An 18,172-nucleotide genomic window follows, 5' to 3' on the forward strand; every position below is an offset into this window, starting at 1 on the left:
TGTGTGGAGTTGGGAGCACATATGTTTGGAATACGAAAACAGGAAGGGGGAATAAGGCTGAAGGTAGGGTGAGCCCTGGATGTGAGGAGCCAGAAATGCTCTGTGAAGGAATTCGACTTTTATTCCCAGGGTGGGGGAGGCGGGGGCAGTGGCGTAACAGAGGCAGCTTCTGTCAGGGGGAATATTTAGAGAGATTAAACCTCTAGAGCAGAGAGCATGGAACATAAGGAGGAAGAAGAATAGTGTTTTATGGAAGAAGTGACTGCTGAGAGGCTCCATCTTTTGCTTGAACTAAAACAAGTCAAGTCACCCCAGGAAGATCCTCCCTGGATCCAATCTCCCTTTGCCTTTGTTCCCTAGTCTTAAAAAATCAAGGTCAAGCTCCATTAAAAACTCAGTCAGCTGGGCAGTAAGTTTAGTCCACCAGTGCCAAAATTTAAGGGACAACATTGAAAAAGCAGTAAATTCAATGAGAAACCTAGACAGTAATAGGTATTATAATATCATAGTCAAAACTCCTGAGAGCAGCTGGTTCCACTGCTATGGAGGGGTGGGGAGGGGCAAGGCCTTGCTTCTGATCTTCTTGGAGTAAGATACTTTTATTAGTCCATTGTTTTCTCTTTTTTAGTAGCTACTGGTCTAATATCTTTTGGTAGCCACTTACCTCCTTAAAGCTAAGAGAATCAACACTCTATTCAGAGATTATTTGTTTGCTTTGTTTTGTCCTAATAGAAGTTTGGAATATGTTCCAAACTTATGTTCCAGGTTCCAGGAAGCAAGTCTTTTCCAGATACTTCTATGAGACTCCAAACCTCTCTCAATCTGGTTCCAGCTGATGCAAGTGCTTGCAGAACTCCAAATGGAGGGAAATGAGATAGAGAGTAGAGAGGCTGCTGTGTGCCAAGCCATAGGATGTTGTCAGACAGATACTCATGAGGGAAGAATTATTGCAAAGCCACAGATTCTCACAGAGAAGTTTATCAACTTTGGAAAAATTTGGTTGGTTTTCTGATGCCCGGACTTCTAGAAGGAAGCATAATATAGATATCTTATGCATTTGGGACTATATAAGACACTGACTGAATTGTTTTTCCCTTATCTCATTTAGGTAGGTCATAATGCAGATAGATAAAAGCATGTAGTCTGCAGATGATCCTGCCTTAAGACTCACTAGCTGTGTAATCTAAGACCAGACACATAATCTTTCTGAGCCTCAGATTCCTCATCTGTAAGATGAGCAGGATGATGTTCACGCCATAGTAGAAAGATCAAATGATAAAAGATAAAGTCTGCTGTCCTGGTTTTTCAAAAACTGTAGCAACTTGTATAAGTCATGGTTTGTTATTATTGCTATAATTTCCTGGGAATGTAATTTATCTGATCAGACATGGTGATAATGGACTTTAGGAATCTACTGACTTATCCCTCTTTATCTTGGACTTCAGTCTTTAGACATGTGGAAGATGATGCTATATAATTCACTTCTTCAGATATTGTCTGATTCCCTAGAAAAGTGCTGTGGGACACATGGAGATGAGTAAACACAGTCCCTGTATTTCTGAGGCTTACAGTGGAGTGGACAGAGAGAGAGAGATAGATAGATGTTGAGATTGATAGAGATAGAAATTGTAATGTGGATGTGGATGTAGACGCAGGTGCAGGTATAGCTATAGATATAGATGGAGATAGAGATACAGAGAGGGAATGCCTTCTCTTAGACTGATTTCGTTAATGAGTAGCCTTTGCAAATAAAGCTTTGCTCTCCACTGCTTTGATGACCATGGATACAGCTGTGAGAATGGAAAATGAGAGCTTCACTTAGGCAAGCAAGTTTCTCAACAGTCATGCTTGACTAAGTACTTGCTATGTAATTTCCCTCATAGACATTTGGCAGAAAAGTTCTTAAACCCTTACTGCAAGCAGATAAAAGGTGGTTCCTTAACTATGGATAAGGGAAGCTGTCCCATTTTTGTCCTGGTCAGTAAGGGCAGTATCCTAGAATCTTGGATGTAAAAAGGAAAATCATTTAAAACACTAGAGGACAAAGCCTAATATTTTTACCTTATGAGTTTTTTTCTAGTTTAAAAAACTAACAAGAACAATAACAAAAAGGCTAATTCTTCCTTTTTAGGTTGTGGTGTCATTTGGAAGTACATATCTCAAGGCATGCTTTGGAAACACAGACCTGGCTTTATAGACCCTAAAAGATGATCCATTTCTTTAACAGATGGTATCTAGACTAAAAAATACAAGCTCCAATAGAATTAAGACTAGTTGAAGCACCAATGATAAAAGAATCTGGATTTGTTAAAACATTTTAAGGTCTTTTTATGGGAAAAAAAAAAGGAGAAAAAGACAAGATAAGATTTAGATTTCTGCCCTTCAGCACTTTGATTAACTCCACCTGGAGAAGAAAAGGCTTATAAGGATTCTGAGTTATCCCCAGTGAGATATTATGCACAAAATGTGATTTTAGGTTCTACAGATAAAGTTTCAGTGAATTGTCTCCCATTTGTGCTAACTAGCATGCCAAATAGTGAAGAAAAAATCCAAACATTTACCATTGACTTTGGGATGTTTGGGATGTTCTCTGAATGAAATAATATCTAGCCTGGGCATTCTAGATGCTACAAAATAAAATCAAACATTTGAGGAAGTATAAAGGGGGCAAACATCATGAAGAAAAATCTTTGATACATGTAAGCATTTGGTTCTCAGAGCAGCCTTTTTTTTTTCTTTAAGTTATCTCCATGCCAAGTGTGGAGCCCAGCACCAGGCTCGAACTCACAACCCTAAGATTAAGATCGGAGCTGAGATTAAGAGTCAGATACTTGAACTGAGATTAAGAGTGAGATACTTCACTGACTGTGCCACCCATAAGTCCCCATAGAGGAACTTTTTAAGTTGCAATGGTAATTTTTAGAAAGCGAATAAAGTTGGGGGTACGATGAGTGATGAACAAAGTGTGCTGAATGAGTAGACACAAAAAATAGCCATTTTAAGCACTTAGGTGTATCTCTCTTGTCCCCTCTCCTGCCCCATGGACGTATCAGGGATTGCCCTCTTGGTGAAGAGTGCTGAAATAATTACACAAAATATTCTGACTGAGAGAACACTTAGAGATCATCTAGTCAAAGGTTTGTAAAGCTCTTTTTTAAATTATTTTTAGCTATGGACAATTTTCCTCAAATGAAACCTTGCATGAAAGCCACATATGTATATGAAATCAATCAAAATGGAGCTTCTCCAGTTGAACAGGGTCTGGGAGCCCCCATTCAGGTTATCCTCACCTCTGCAGACAGCAGGACACTATGACATACAGTTTGAAAACCATACATCTCCCCCATTTTATTCATGTGATATCATGACAGTCAGAGCCCAGAGGGGCGATGTGCTGTACCCAAGACCATACAGTAAGCTTGCAGCAAAAATAAGAATGCTGCCCTATCTTCCCAGTTCCTCACTGTGATTTCTTCCCACTGATTCAGTCTGTGCCAGTCTAATCATTATTATTTTTTTTATTTATTTATGATAGTCACACAGAGAGAGAGAGAGGCAGAGACACAGGCAGAGGGAGAAGCAGGCTCCATGCACCGGGAGCCTGACGTGGGATTCGATCCCGGGTCTCCAGGATCGCTCCCTGGGCCAAAGGCAGGCGCCAAACCGCTGCGCCACCCAGGGATCCCCAGTCTAATCATTATTATGAGGCTTATTTAAATTTTCTTGTGGAAATATTTCAAATGTCCCACATAAATTTTAAGCAAGTGTTTGAGTGTCTGAGTCATTTTTTTTTAAACTGGATCCTTCCTTTGGAGGCTCATGCAAGGCTCTCTCTTCAAGCTTCTCTTGGATACACAAAATTACCAGCTGCCATTTTTAACAAATGACATGCATACCTCCAACGGTGACAGCACAGGAGTGGGAACTGATATTTTCAGATGGGGCATATTCCACTTTTTACCCCAGTAAAAGGCACCAAAAAAACCCCAGATATAATCTCTAAACCTCAGTCTTATCTCAATCGAACCAAGAAAAAGGGAAGTATGAACTTTCTACTTCAAAATCATGAACTGCTTCTACTTTCATTATTTTCCATGTCCCATGATCATCTTCAAGTTGAGTTGTGAACTAGTTACTAAAATCACCTGCAAGCAGGTGAACAGCTGGAGATTCTACTATTAAAGAACCTAAATAATTGGCAGACTAGACAGTCATACCCAGGATGGTCAAGGATTTATAATTGCTTTGAAGAAATATTTCTTGGTCATCTGCTCTACACTGTTATCTTCTCTAAACAAGAAATTCCCTGTAAATGAGCTTTCATACTAAACAACCCAAGAAAGATTAGATGGGAGAGAGGAGATGATCATATTAATACTTGAGGCCCCCCGTCATTTTAACCATCTGAGTGACGAGACTGAAGCTCCCACTCAGCGTAGTAAGAAGGGACCCCATTGTGACATTGGGTCACAATGCACAATTCCAGACCACGACTTTGTCAGGATATCCATCTTGTCTTTTATCATGACCTGAACATTGAGACTAAAGGAAACATGACAAGAGACCTGTATCAACAAAGGTTCTCCAGAGAAACAAAACCAATAGGACATACTTCTTTATCTACCTACTTATTTATTTTAAGGAATTGTTTCACATGATTATAGAAGCTGAAGGTTCCCAAGACCTTCAGGCCAAAGGCCTGGAAATCAGGAGAGCTGATAGTGTAAGTCCCAGTCTGAGTCTGAGTCCAAAGGCAGGAGATGACTGGTGTCCCAGCTTGAAGACCAGCAAGCAGAGAAAGTGAATTCTCTCTTACTCAGCCTTTTTGTTCTTTTCACGCCTTCTGAGGGCCTCAGCCCACATACTGGACGACAATCTGCTTTACTCATTCTACTGATTCAAATGTTAATCTCATCCAGAAACACTTTTGCAGATACACCCCAGAATAATGTTTAACCAGGTATCTGGGTGCCCCATGGCCCAGTCAAGTTGACATATACAAGCAACCATCACAAAGCCTAAGGAATAAGGAAGGTCCTCTGCAGGTGTGCCCCTGAAAGCTTATCAATACAGACAGACTGGGGTTCATCTCAGCAGGTGTCCACCTTACAGAGCCTATTTTGGAGTCCACCATGTCCCTGGATGAGGCCACTGTGACAACTCCTAGAATTGACTCTAATATCCCTGTTGAATGAAGCCATTGTCCTTATGGGAAGAAATATAGAAAGGATAAAATAATGCTCTAGAGCATTTTTGTTCTTTGGTTCTTTTGCCCTTTTGTTCTTTGGTTAATACATTTGGGGAGATGCGGAGAAGCAAGTTTGGAAACATTTGTGTCTCACGATGATTTGGCAGGAGAAACAGCATGCTCTTTGACAGCTTCTTGACTTGGCTTCAATGGCATAATAAGAGGACACCCGTTTTAGGCATTCATCAGCAAATAAGGTCCCAGGACATGGAGAAGACTCAAAGGCTGATTCTTCTTTAGAACAAGTTGACTACTTGAGGTTATGGAGATTCTAATCATTTCTCCTAAGAAGCTGCTTCAGAATATAAGAGTCAAAAGGGGCCTATCTGCAGTATCTGGCAAGCAAATGTAAGGCAGGAGTACTTTAACAGTCATTTTTAAGAGGATTTTGCTGTCCTGGTTAGTCTGAGTTGGTTTCTTAGGCACATGACTTGGCAAAGATCCATAATTCACTTATTTTCCTAACTTGCTTCAGGCAATCATAATTTTCCATTGACCTAGAATTTCTCCAGCCCAACAGAGGACCAGGGAGCCTGAAAGGCAGCTGAACTGAAATACAGGTGATGCTTGTATAACACGGGTTTGAATTGTACATCTCCACTTATACATGGGTTTTTATTTTAATTTTTTTGATAAATACAGGACAGTACTAAAAATGCATTTTCTCTTCCTTATGATTTTCTTAACATTTTCTTTTCTTTAGCTTACTTTATTATAAGAACATAGTATATAATACACATAACATACAAAATGTGTGTTAATTGACTTTATGCTGTCAGTAAGGCTCTGGTCACAGTAGGCTATTAGTAGCTAAGTTTGGGGGGAGTCAAAAGTTATATACAAGTTTTTGATGGCACAGGGGCAGGTGGCACCCCAACCCCCTCGTTGTTCATGGGTCAACTGTACTATCCCTTTAATGCAGCATTACAACATATATTTAGACAAGGATTCTCTCTACTTAGTAAATAACAGATTTTTGGCATAACTCATCCCTAAACCACTTGTCAAGAAACTGTGGTAAAAAAAAAATCATCTCAAAACGAGCTTAAATTGACAATGTAAAACAGAAATTATAAAGTCAGTGAAAAGTCTTTCTACTGTGGAAAAACAGCTAGGTCTTTGGTTCTAAACCTGGATGTAAGTGAAAAATCAGAATATTAATTGTCTGAAAGGATTACCCTGCCTCCCTCCTCCCTTTTCTTGACCTCCTCAGTATACTCACAAAGGAAATGGCATGTTTCTGCTGGATTGGATGATTTGGGGAACAAATCTGAATTATAAAGTGTTATGGGCTTTTGGAAGAAAGAAGGTGCTGTCAGAATAAAAGATGTTGTTCTTAACTTTTTCCATGGCACTTGTATATAAGTCCACAGTCTGTGACCTGTTTCATAGTTGGCTGACTACTCTCTCCCTCCCCCAACCTCCACCCTCTTATTAAACAAAAGACTTGCATGTTCTGGGAAGTGTTGGCAATGTGGCCATGCCACTGTCATCCAGGCTGTGCTGTGATGCGGTGAAAAGAGCCCCCGGTTGGAGCTTGAGAGCAGTTCTGGTCACTGCAGAGTGTGTGTTCAACAGGCTCCGGACAAGGGTCACCCCAGCTGCCTGTGTGGGTCGGTGCGGGTGGAGGGTGGCAAGAGACAGCTGCTCTTCCGTGCTGCAGCGTCCATCACAAATGCTGGAATATATTCTCTTCCCCTTCCCCCCACCAAGACTCCCTGGCTCTCTACTCTCTGTCAGCTACTTCTCTCTTCTTCCATCTGTAACCAACATATCTCTGCTGAACTCCATTTCAGATTCATTCAACAAATATTTACTAAGAACCTTCCATGTAAGCTACCACTCTTCACCACACCTCCATCCACCCTTCATCCTCACTTCTCTCTCAGAAACGGCTCCGGACAAGGATACCTGTTTATCTTTAAACTAGTTTCCAGTGTTCTTCGTGGCAGCTGAGAGTGCTGATCCCTACACGTCTCACAAAATTTGCTCATCCTATGCTTTCCTTAATAACCCTCTCTCATGTATTTGTTCCTTTCTCTGATATCCCCTTTCTTGGCTTCTTTCCTGTTCCTTGTCTTTTATAGACATTCAATGTTGTTATGTCCCAAAGTGACATTCCTAACCCTCTTCTAAATCTACACACTGCCCTAAATTATTCACGTCTTCTTAGAGCTTCAGCCATCATCTACAATGCAGAAATCCAGAGGGATACATTTCTAGCTGAATCTCTCTTCTGAGCTGCAGGCATATTTAGTCAACTGTTTGCACAATACAACCACCTGTTCCAGTTACTATAGCTGCATAACAAGTCATCCTAAAACTTAATGGCATAGAAAAACTATTGGTTGGGTCAGGAACTCGGGTCACAGCAAGACCACTGTTTCTGCTATAGGATGTCTTGGCTTCATCTGGGGAGGACTTAAAGGCTTGAGTGATTTAACAGCTGAAGGATGGAATCATCTGGAAGCATCTCCACTCATATGTCTAGTGGTTGATACTAGTAATGATGTGTATCTCACGAATAAATAAAATCTTAAAAAAAAATTCCAGCTCCACACCTGTTCGAGCAGAGTACAGAAAATATACAAGAGCAATGGAGAAGACATTATAGGGACATAGGTATTGGTTAAGCCAATGGACAGAGCCATTTAAAGAATGGAATGAGTCACCAGCCTGGGTGGCTCAGTGGTTTAGCGCCACCTTTGGCCTGGGCGTGATCCTGGAGACCCAGGATTGAGTCCCACATCGGGCTCCCTGCATGGAGCCTGCTTTTCCCTCTGCCTGTGTCTCTGCTTCTTTCTCTCTGTGTGTCTCTCATGGATAAATTTTAGAAAAAAGAAGAATGGAATGAGTCACTTGCCTTAGGAAGAAATGAACTTTCTGTCCTGGCTTATTCAGCCATTAGTTAATCAGCAAATTCTATGAAAAAATTAAAAATTAGTGAAATGTTGGATTGATACCTTATTGTTTCAAGATTTCATAATAAAATTCCATGAAGATTCCCCACAATTGCTGGACAGCACCTCGGCTGCCCTGTTTGGGTTCTAGAGGAGATTAGACCTAGAAAAGCCATGTCAGCAGGGGAAAAAATTAGTGTCCTTCAGTTGGTGTGAGGGTAAATACTGTAAGTGTAATTGTGCCACACACAAAAGAGAACCCAGAAAAATGTATATTCTACAGCTCCTTGAATTTGAATCTTCACCAATATCTGGAGCCTATACATGAGAATTATCTGAACCTATTCTTTTCAAATTCAGAATCACGTTTGTTTCCATCTCCAAAAGTGTGCATCTGTCCTCAGGCATATCCCTGCAGTATTCACACTAGAGATATGTTGATGGGTCAACAGAAGAAGGAGGCAGGCCAATAAGAATGAGCACACAGGAAGTTAGAAAAACTGGCAGAACAAGTACAGACACATCACAATCTTGTGTCCTTAAAATCCTCAACACATTCTTGTAGGGAACAGTGTTGAATCAACTAGGACCAAGAACCTGTGTGCCTCTTGTTATGGAGTCATCTGATGTGCAAGAAGTTGGCTTCATAACTTAGACCCACAACCCACCACTATGCCCAGAGATTGACATAAGAATTTAAACCGTGTTTAAAGTGGGAATACAATCACAGGATTTCAAAGCTAAAGAGGAAATAGCTAAATATTTAATTCAATCACTTTACGTTTAAGTTTCAATTTAAAGGTTACTTTCTCAAATGAACTTTTTCTAGATTTCTGGACCAGAATAGGTCTCTAGTTATATGCTCCATGACACACTGTACTTATACTTTATAGTACGTAAAACAACTATAATTAAAAAGTAGATCTGTAATAATTTGTGCAATGTCTCTATCCCCAACAATCTTTATGTTTCAAGAGAGAAGGGATTGTGTCTCTTTGCTAGCCCATGTATCCCCATATTCTCATCAGAGTGCCTGACACTTAGTAGATGCTGGATAATGTTTGTTTAATTATTAATTAATTATTAAATAAAAGTTAAGCTCAGATAAATTAACAAAGAAAAACTAAGTGAATATCACAGCCCCAGCAAACACTTCACTCCCAGCTCCCAGCTATAGCTTGGGAACAGAGATAAAATGAAAGAGAATCAAGGATGTTTATCCATCACCTTGGGTTTCCCGAAAAATCTAAGAAATAACAAAGTATGTGCATTTCATCTCATCTCTGGATATTTGCCATATTTTCTACCTGACTCATCCAATAAGTATTTTCAGGGTCTTCTAGAGTCAGACACAGAGTTAAATGCTGGAGATACAAACTGAACAAAAAGCAAAGATGTTATTTCATCTTGCTTGCTTACATCCAGTCTGCAGGAGCAGTTTGTAATTTACAAAATCTATTCACAAGTTAAAGCTTTCTTATTGCCTCCTATGTCTAGAAGTCTGTAGAAAAATACCCAGGAGGTACTCAATAAATGGATCCTCTGACATAACCCCAACAGCCAGTGTAATAATCTTTAGGCTTCTCATAGGTGGGGTTACCCCAGAAGCAGAGTGTGAGACAAGAATATGAATGCCAGGGGTGTAGGAAATGGGACAGAGAGGAAGCAAATAAATGGTGCACCACCAAGCAAGATTCTTCCGTGGGCAACTGGGGATCAGTCCTGCTGGGGAATTCTGGAAAACCACATAGAACACATGTGAGCTATCACATGAAGGGCAAGGGAATCTGAATATTTATCTGGCATCTCCCAGGTGGTCATTGGCAGAGGACTGCTTCCAGGGGATAAGGCAGGCATATGGACAAGGTACTAACAGTATCAGCTGCATTTTCACCTCTAGTCAAAGTCTCCCAAATGTCCTAAAGTTGAGCTTTGGTTTTCCCTCTTTACCTTCTCTGTTTCTATTCTCCTCTCATCACTCCTGCAGTACTACAAAACTGGCTGGTTCCTGGTACAAGAATGGAAGACAAGCCTCTGGTGCAGGGATTTCCTGTGCTCAATGGGTGAAAATGATTGTGCAAGGGGATGTGTGGGAGCCATGTGGGTACAGCCCATTATCTTCATACCCATTCTTTGTACAGCAGCACAGAGATTAACTGTGTAGATCAAACCACATCACTCTGAGAATAAATCCCTATAGGATTTGGCTCCAGCCAACCTGTCTGACTTCATCTCCTATAACTTTGTCCTTGCTCACTCTGCTTCAGCCTCACTGGCCTCCTTTCTCTTGCTTGAGCACACCAAACTTGTTCCTGCCATAGACTCACTCACCTGTGCTTCCTCTGTCTAGAACATACCTCCAGGTCTTAACATGGCCAGGTGCTTGCCCTAATTTATAGCACGGCTCAAGTGTCACTTCTCCAGATGAGATGGCCTTAACTATCTCCTAGTCATTACCTACCCATCAATCCTGCTGAATGTTCTCGATAGGACTTTATCACTTCCAACATTTTTCTTAATGCTTCTTTGATCATGGTTTATTCCCCACATACACCCAAATGAGACTGTAAGCTCCTCAAAAGCAGGGACTTTGCTGCCTTGTTCCTGAAATCTTTAATGCCTGTTCATTCATGAATATCTATTAAATGTGACTGTGCCCTAGGTCACTGTCCCTGCTGGAGCACACTAGAGAGTGAAAAGCAATGCAGGAGTCTAAGAATATTCCTACAGAAATTCCTCTGTCTGACTTTTATCAGCCTCAATATTCTCCTTTGAAATCAGTTTGCTATATGTTGCTGTTTACTTTGACACAGGATAATTGTATTATTCAGGAACAAGGATTCCCACTTTCATGTCTCCTGTGCAACATAGTACTGGAAGCTGTAGACAGAGCAATTAGCCAATAAGTAAATAAATAAAATATATGGCATGCAAATTGAAAAGGAATAAGTAAAATGATCTCTGCAAACACCATAATCTTATACATAGAAAACCCAAAAGATTCCTAAGAAATATTGTTATAACTAATAAACTGAGCAAAGTCGTAAGATACAAAATCAACATTAAAAAGTAAGTTGTAAAAAAAAAAAAGTAAGTTGTATTTCTACACGTTAATAATAAACAATCCAAAAAGAAAACAATTTCATTTATAATAGCACATGCACATGCACACAAATATCTAGAAATAAATTTAACTCAGGAGGCAACCAAAGTCTTGTACCCTGAAAACTACCAAAAAGAAAAAAAAAATGCTGAAGAAATGAAATACAGACAAAAGGAAGGACAGCCCATTTTCATGGACTGGAAGATTTAATATTGTTAAATATTATCCAAAGCAATCTATAGATTTAATGCAATCTCTACCAAAATCCCAGCAGCAATTTTTGCAGGAAAAAATCCATCCTAAGATTTATGTTGAATCTCAAGAGACTTAGGAGAGACAAAAAAAAAATCTTTAAAAAGAAAAGCAAAGTTGGAGGCCTCATAATTCGTGATTTCATAACTTACTATGAAGCTACAGCTATCAAAATAGTGCAGCACTGGCCTAAGACAGACATATAGACCAATGGGATAGAATAGAGAGGCCAGAAATGAATGCTTCCATATATGGTCAAGTGATTTTTCATGGGGGTGCCAAGACCATTAAGTGGAGAGAAGGCAGTCTCTCCAACAAAGGGCATTAGAAAAACTGGAGCTCCACATGCAAAAGAGTAAACACAGGCTCTTATCTTCTACCATATACAAAAATTAACTCAAAACTGGTGAAAGACCTTAACCTAAGAGCTAAAACTCTAAAGCTCCTAGAAGAAAACACAGAAGAAAATCTTCATGACATTGGATTTGGCAATGATTTCTTAGATGTGACACCAAAAGCATAGGCAACAAAAGAAAGTAGTAGATAAAGTGGACTACATACACACAAAAAAGAAAACTTCTATGTATTAAAGGACACAGCAGAATGAAAGGGCAACCCACAGAATGGGAAAACTATTTGCAAGTCATGTGTCTCATAAGGGATTAATATCCAAAGTACACAAAGAACTCCTGCAAGTATGGGGTACCTGAGTGGCTCATTTGGTTAAGCATCTGACTCTTGATTTCAGCTTGGTTATGGTCTCAGGGTCATGGGATCAAGCCCCAAATCAGGCTCTACACTCAGTGGGGAGTCTCTCTCTCTCTCTCTCTCTCTCTCTCTCCTCCTTCTGCCCTCTCCCTCTCTAAAATAAATAAAATAAATGTTTTTAAAAAATCCTACAAGTCAACATCAAATAAATAAATAAATAAATAACCAGATTTAAAAATGAGCAGAAGACTCTAGTTGATGTTTCCCCAGTATGATATTCAAACGGCCAACAAGCATATGAGAAGATGTTCAGTACCACTAATCATTAGGGAAATACAGTAAGAATACACAGCAAAATACCTCATACTCATTAGGATGATTACTTTCAAAACACACACACACACACACACACACACTAACAGATAATGAGTGTTGTAGGAATTTGGAGAAATTGGAGCTCTTGTACACTGTTGGTGGGAATGTAAAGTGGTACAGCCACTATGGAAAAGAGTATAGCAGCTCCTCAAAAAAATAAAATAGTTAACTATGACCCAGCAATTCCTCTTCTGAGTATATACCCAAAAGAATTGAAAGTAGGGTCTTGAGGAGATAGGCATACATCCACATTCATAGAAGCCATTATTCACAATAGTCAAGAAATGAAAGTAACCCAAGTATCCATCAACAGATAAATGGATAAACAAAATGTGGTATATACAGACAATGGAATATTCAGTTTTAGGACAGTAATTCTGTCAAGTGCTATGACATGTATGAATCTTAAAGGCATGCTAAGTTAAATAAGCTCATCTCAAAAAGACAAATACTGTATGATTCCACTTGTATGAGGTAACCAGAGTAGTCAAATTCATGGAGAGAGTACAATTTTGGTTGCCAGGGGCTGGGGACAGGGGGAAATAGGGAGTTGTTATTTAATGGGTATAGAGTTTCAGTTTTGCAATAAGAAAACATTGTGGAGATTGGTTGCACAACAATGTGACTATAATCAGCACAATTGAATTGTACACTTCAAATGGTTAATTTTATGTTATGTGTATTTTACTACAATTAAATTTTTTTAAGTGCAACAATTCACAAGGGAGAAAAGAATCCATATAGCGAATAATTTAGAAATCCTATTAACCCTAGCTTATAAAAGATATAAAGTCAATCCTTAAAATGTAATGACCTCTTTCAGCTGAAAAGCTCTTCTAGGAAGAGTCTTAGAATATTTTCCACTTACACTCTGAGTTCCCCAGCTCTTCAGCAGCTCCCAAAGACTTTTGGACATTTCCTCTAGGAAATCTCTATACCTGCAATGATGTTGAGAAAGAGGACAGCACAAAGGCTTACAAGACAGAGATCTATATGCTTCTTAGAAGGTGTTAAACTGAAGAGTAGCATGTATCATGGGACAAATAAGGGAAAAAGTCTGAAGCTCAAAAAGTAACTCTTTTCTAACATTTATTTGGTTGAGGATATGTTGTGTCCAGAGACCTGTTCTGAGTCAGAGGACTTCAGTTTTAGTCCCAACTCCACCACAAAAGAGCATCCTAAGCTTAGATAGCACCTCATTGTGTCCTTTGTAAAATGAGCAATTGGGAAAAATTACTAAGGGTTCTGCCCACTTCTCCTCAACACACAAGAAAACATGTTAAGCATCTATTTGAAGCAGAGGTTAATCATCTTGCTTGTGTATTCTCGAACTTGTAAAAGAGTAGCAAAGACAATTCAGTATCCCAAAGTCATCAAAGAATGTCTAGAGAAATTTGGCAAAAGCCCCTACGCCCTATAACACCGTTACTACTATCACAAATTCACATTTAACTGTGTGGCAGTAAAGTGAAACCTGGTGTCGCAAAATGCAACCATCTCCCCTCCCCATGGCACATCCCTACTGGGGGTAATTGTCTCTGCACTCGGGGATACAGAAGCTTCTTCCAACCACAGAGTGGATCACTGGTGGGGTCACGTTTTCAGGGAAAGAAATTTTCAGCCCCCAGAAACTGCTCCCAGCTTCTGCTAACGTGGGCACTAAGACAGGTCTGTACTCAGGCCCCATCATCAGTGTGCAGGTTTGGCTTGGCTTTGCCCCAGGAAGTCCAAACCGAGCTCAGGGCCTCGCTTCTTTCCTGCCCCACCTCCCATTATGCAAACCGCACCATGGAGAGGGCTGAAGAAGCAAATGTGCATTTCTACTTCTTTCTGACAAAAATAAAGGCTCATATCATTTTTTTAGAGTCTCCAGCGAAGTTCTCACATGCTTATCTTATTTAGTCTTCACAAGAATGAGATGAGATAAGTGGTATTTTACCCCTTTTCTTAGACAGAGAAACTCAGACTTGGAGGGTTGCATAGACTGTCACAAATGACAGAACCCAAAAATAGGGCATCTGGCCCAGAGGTCCCTAATGCAAGCAGAGCTCTATCAAGTTCTTGTCTTCAGTCCTGGAGAACACTGCTGCAGGGTCCATCCAACAGTGTTTACTCAATGCCTACTAGACCTCATAGTAGGTGGTCACCAGCTGTTTTTACTATAAGCAAGAAAAGTTTGAATATCAGCTCCACTTTCTTGCTAATTTATAACTTGGGTTGAGTTACACTTTTCTTCATTCATTCAGCAATATTTACTCAGTGCCCTCCATGTCAGGTGCTGCTCTAGGCTCTGGGAACAGAGCAGTGGACAAAATGGGCAACGACATCATTTTCATGGGCTTTACAGTGAAAGCGGAGACAGCAAATAAGATGCATTACCAAAAGAGTTCTGGGGCAACAACTGCCATGAAGAAAATGATACAGAAAAAGGTTATAGAGAACAATTCTGGAGAGGAAAATGCTCATTTGAACAGAATGGTCAGGGAAGTCCTCTCTCAAGAGATGAGATTTGACCTGCAACCTAATTAACAAAAACAATCCAGACATTCCTGGGCCAAGGGAATACAAAGTCCAGAGGCTCTAAGGCAAGATTAATTTGGGATCTGAAACAAAAAGAAGGCCCCTGAGACTAGAGCATAGAGAAGGAAGGGAAGAAATAAGAGAACTAAGCTGGGCCATATTATAGAGGATATGTAGGCCAAAGTAAGGAGGTTGGTTTATTCTAATCAACAGAAAGCCACTAATTTTTTAAGTAGGAGAGTAACATTTTCTGCCTTATATTAACTGCTTATAATGCAACTTTTCTAAGCCTGCATCTCCTCATCTACAAAATTCTTATAATAATAGTAGCTACTTAATAGATTCATCAAGAAAATTCAATTTGGCCAATGACAGATCAATATATAATAGCTACTACTACTATTATTATTATTATTATTATTATTATTATTAAGAGATGAATGGCATTTGAACATGATGTCATAAAAAGGAGCATAATAATCAGAATATACTATACAACACTCATAGCTCACAGTAAAGATGTAAATTTGCATACAGACACACAGATTCCTAGCTGACTTCCATCTGTGAAAGCCACTTGGAAAATCTGGAAGTGCTGACTGCTTTGTGACCCAGCCTTACTCCCTGAGAGAGGTGAAGGAGAATTTAAACTGTTTCAATAGAGATTATCTTGTTCTCTTCCCTCCAACTTTTTCTTTCAGGCTGTGTCTCCAGAACGCCCCTTTGGCTTAGTTTTCCCATCCCCACCCATGGCTGTGGCAAAAACTGTTCACTGTTCACCAAATCATTTCCTCTTCTTCCTGGAGTCACAGCTGGATTGCCTTTTCCAGCTGCCCTTGGCCACTTTGCAGTAACCTGGAGACTAAATATGATCAGAGGTGATTTATACCACTTCCTGATCAGCCTATCCTATAAAATCCTCCTGCGCTAACACCCTCTGTGCTCTTCCCCCTTACCCTGGCCAGATGTCAATGCCTGGAGCAATGGTGGAAACTATGTATTAAAGATATCAGAACTTTCACAGAAACTGGGTCCCTAACTGATTTGCAGAGCAGAGTCCTCAGGCTTACCTGGAACTATCTGGGACTTGCTACATGTTATAGCAGACTGAATAACAAGTCCAAGGTAATGCAATCCTGCATTCCATTTCTACAGTCTTGTTTTACTAAGAATCTCAAATGTTTGTGACCTAACTTCTGAAAATACATGGTTCTTAATAGAAAGCCTTCAACTGACACTCTGACTCTCACCCTGAAGGGTCTTCTTCTCTTCAACTGACACTCTTCAACCGACCCTGAAGGGTCTTCTCTGTTTTGATGGCATATTTTTTGCTTTCCAGCTGCATCTGTCCATCAGCTTCTCTCTTAGATAGCAGCCTAAAAATTGCTATGCTGGATTTGTATCTAGTTCAGTGATGAGTATCCAGAAAGGGAACACAGAACCTCTATTTAGGGACCTTCAACCATAAACCAAACTCCTTCTTGAAATTATTTTAGGTTCAGCCTACTCTTGTGCTTCCCCCCCGTAGAGCTGTATTTTTGGTATGTCTATCTCCTGCCCAGTGCTCCCGACAGCACATTCAGTGTCTAGTGCAGCTTTGCAGCCTCAATACCCAGCACTGTGACTGGTCCCTGGGAGGTGCTTAGGGATTGAATTCATTGGGGGATGGGGGGCAGGTAGGGTGTTGGAGTTCTCTAAACGTACTGACTTGACATAGACATTAGACTCTTCTGCCCTAGCAGGTCTCATTAACCAACATCTGACAGTGAACTACATTCAAGGGATGCTAGGATCAGAGATGTGTTCCATCCTCAGGGAGGAGCATTGGGGAAAGCCTGGAGAAGGATAATATCCATTAGTGAGAGAAAACTCTAAGAAGTGAGGTACTCACATACCACAAAAGTCTCAAACTGAACTTACACTCAATATGTCTTTACCCAAATCCATTATATCCAGTTCCTCACTATGCCTTCTGTCACTGACTCTGTGGTTGGCCTTTCCAATCTCCTGTCCCCTAAGCTAGAAATCTCTGCGTCACCCTCAACAGCTCCTTCCTCACGCAAAGTCATCAACAGACTCTGTCTTTCCAACCAAAAAACTCAATTCAGATTTGGAAACCGGCCCCACCTCTCATGACCATTGCCACCACCCTGTGAGAGCATAGGCTTTACCTGTTGGAGATACTCCAGCAGCCGCTTGTCTCATCCCTCTGTCTTCCAGAATCCATCAGAATATGGCCGCTGTACAGAACACAACCATCTTTCAGTCTGGTCATGCATGTGCTTTGGTACTTCTGTTTCAAATGGAAAAAAAAAATGAGTAAGGCAATTAGCACCATAGAGTATGAGATCTGTCAGCCACCAAATCAGTGAGAAAGTTTTGTTTTGTTAGTTTTGTTTCTTAAACTGCAGGAATAACTAACCATTTTGATACTCAGAATTCTCCAGCTCCTTCTATGCTTATAAACTAGTAATGAAGACAGTTTAGGGTTTTCACATGAAATGAGTTAGTTGGACAATAAGTCTGAAAGAAAAAAGAAACATTTCAATCTTTCAAGTGTTTAGTGCCTCCTACATATTGAATCCTGTCAGTTGAGTACTGTGATAATTGTTGCAAAAGAATTTTAAGACCTGGTCCTTGCTCTGAGGGACAACACAATCTCATCCTGGTGACAAAATGGAGACATGTGATGCCATGAGAGAATAATACAAGTTACTATTTTGTAGTATTGAGTGCAAAAAAAAAAAAAAAGATAAAGCCCCAGAACAGAACATGAAACCAATCCGTGAACAACATGTTCCAGCTTCATAATGCTACATATTTCTAGAACATTAAAATTTGGTTCAGTTCATTTTTAAATGCTTTGTTGAGTTTCCAGGTCATTTTAGGTGAACACTATTATCTGTTATTTCAAAACGTTGCAAATCATTATCCCAAGAATATGTAGAATTTCCTAGAATTTAGCTTGTGCTGTTTTCAAACCATTTGTTCTACTGTAGTCAGATAATGGAAATGTGCATCTTCAGTTACAGCTATTTGCTATAATGCAACCATGAATGCTTTAGT

At 40.0% G+C, this 18,172-nt stretch overlaps 1 long non-coding RNA gene across 1 annotated transcript in view; it reads right to left on the reverse strand.

The window, feature by feature from the left end:
• LOC112671536 (uncharacterized) overlaps window positions 1–17,650 on the reverse strand; it is a 90,211-nt gene extending 72,561 nt beyond the window's left edge. The window contains exons 1-2 of the long non-coding RNA XR_003143677.3: window positions 17,529–17,650; window positions 17,278–17,399 (exon numbers count right to left, since the gene is read on the reverse strand). This is a non-coding gene — a long non-coding RNA (uncharacterized LOC112671536). The remainder of the gene's footprint in view (window positions 1–17,277; window positions 17,400–17,528) is intronic.
• Between the last annotated feature and the right edge of the window lie 522 nt (window positions 17,651–18,172).

The sequence above is a fragment of the Canis lupus genome, chromosome 5 (assembly GCF_003254725.2).
Source record: "Canis lupus dingo isolate Sandy chromosome 5, ASM325472v2, whole genome shotgun sequence".
NCBI lineage: Eukaryota > Metazoa > Chordata > Mammalia > Carnivora > Canidae > Canis > Canis lupus.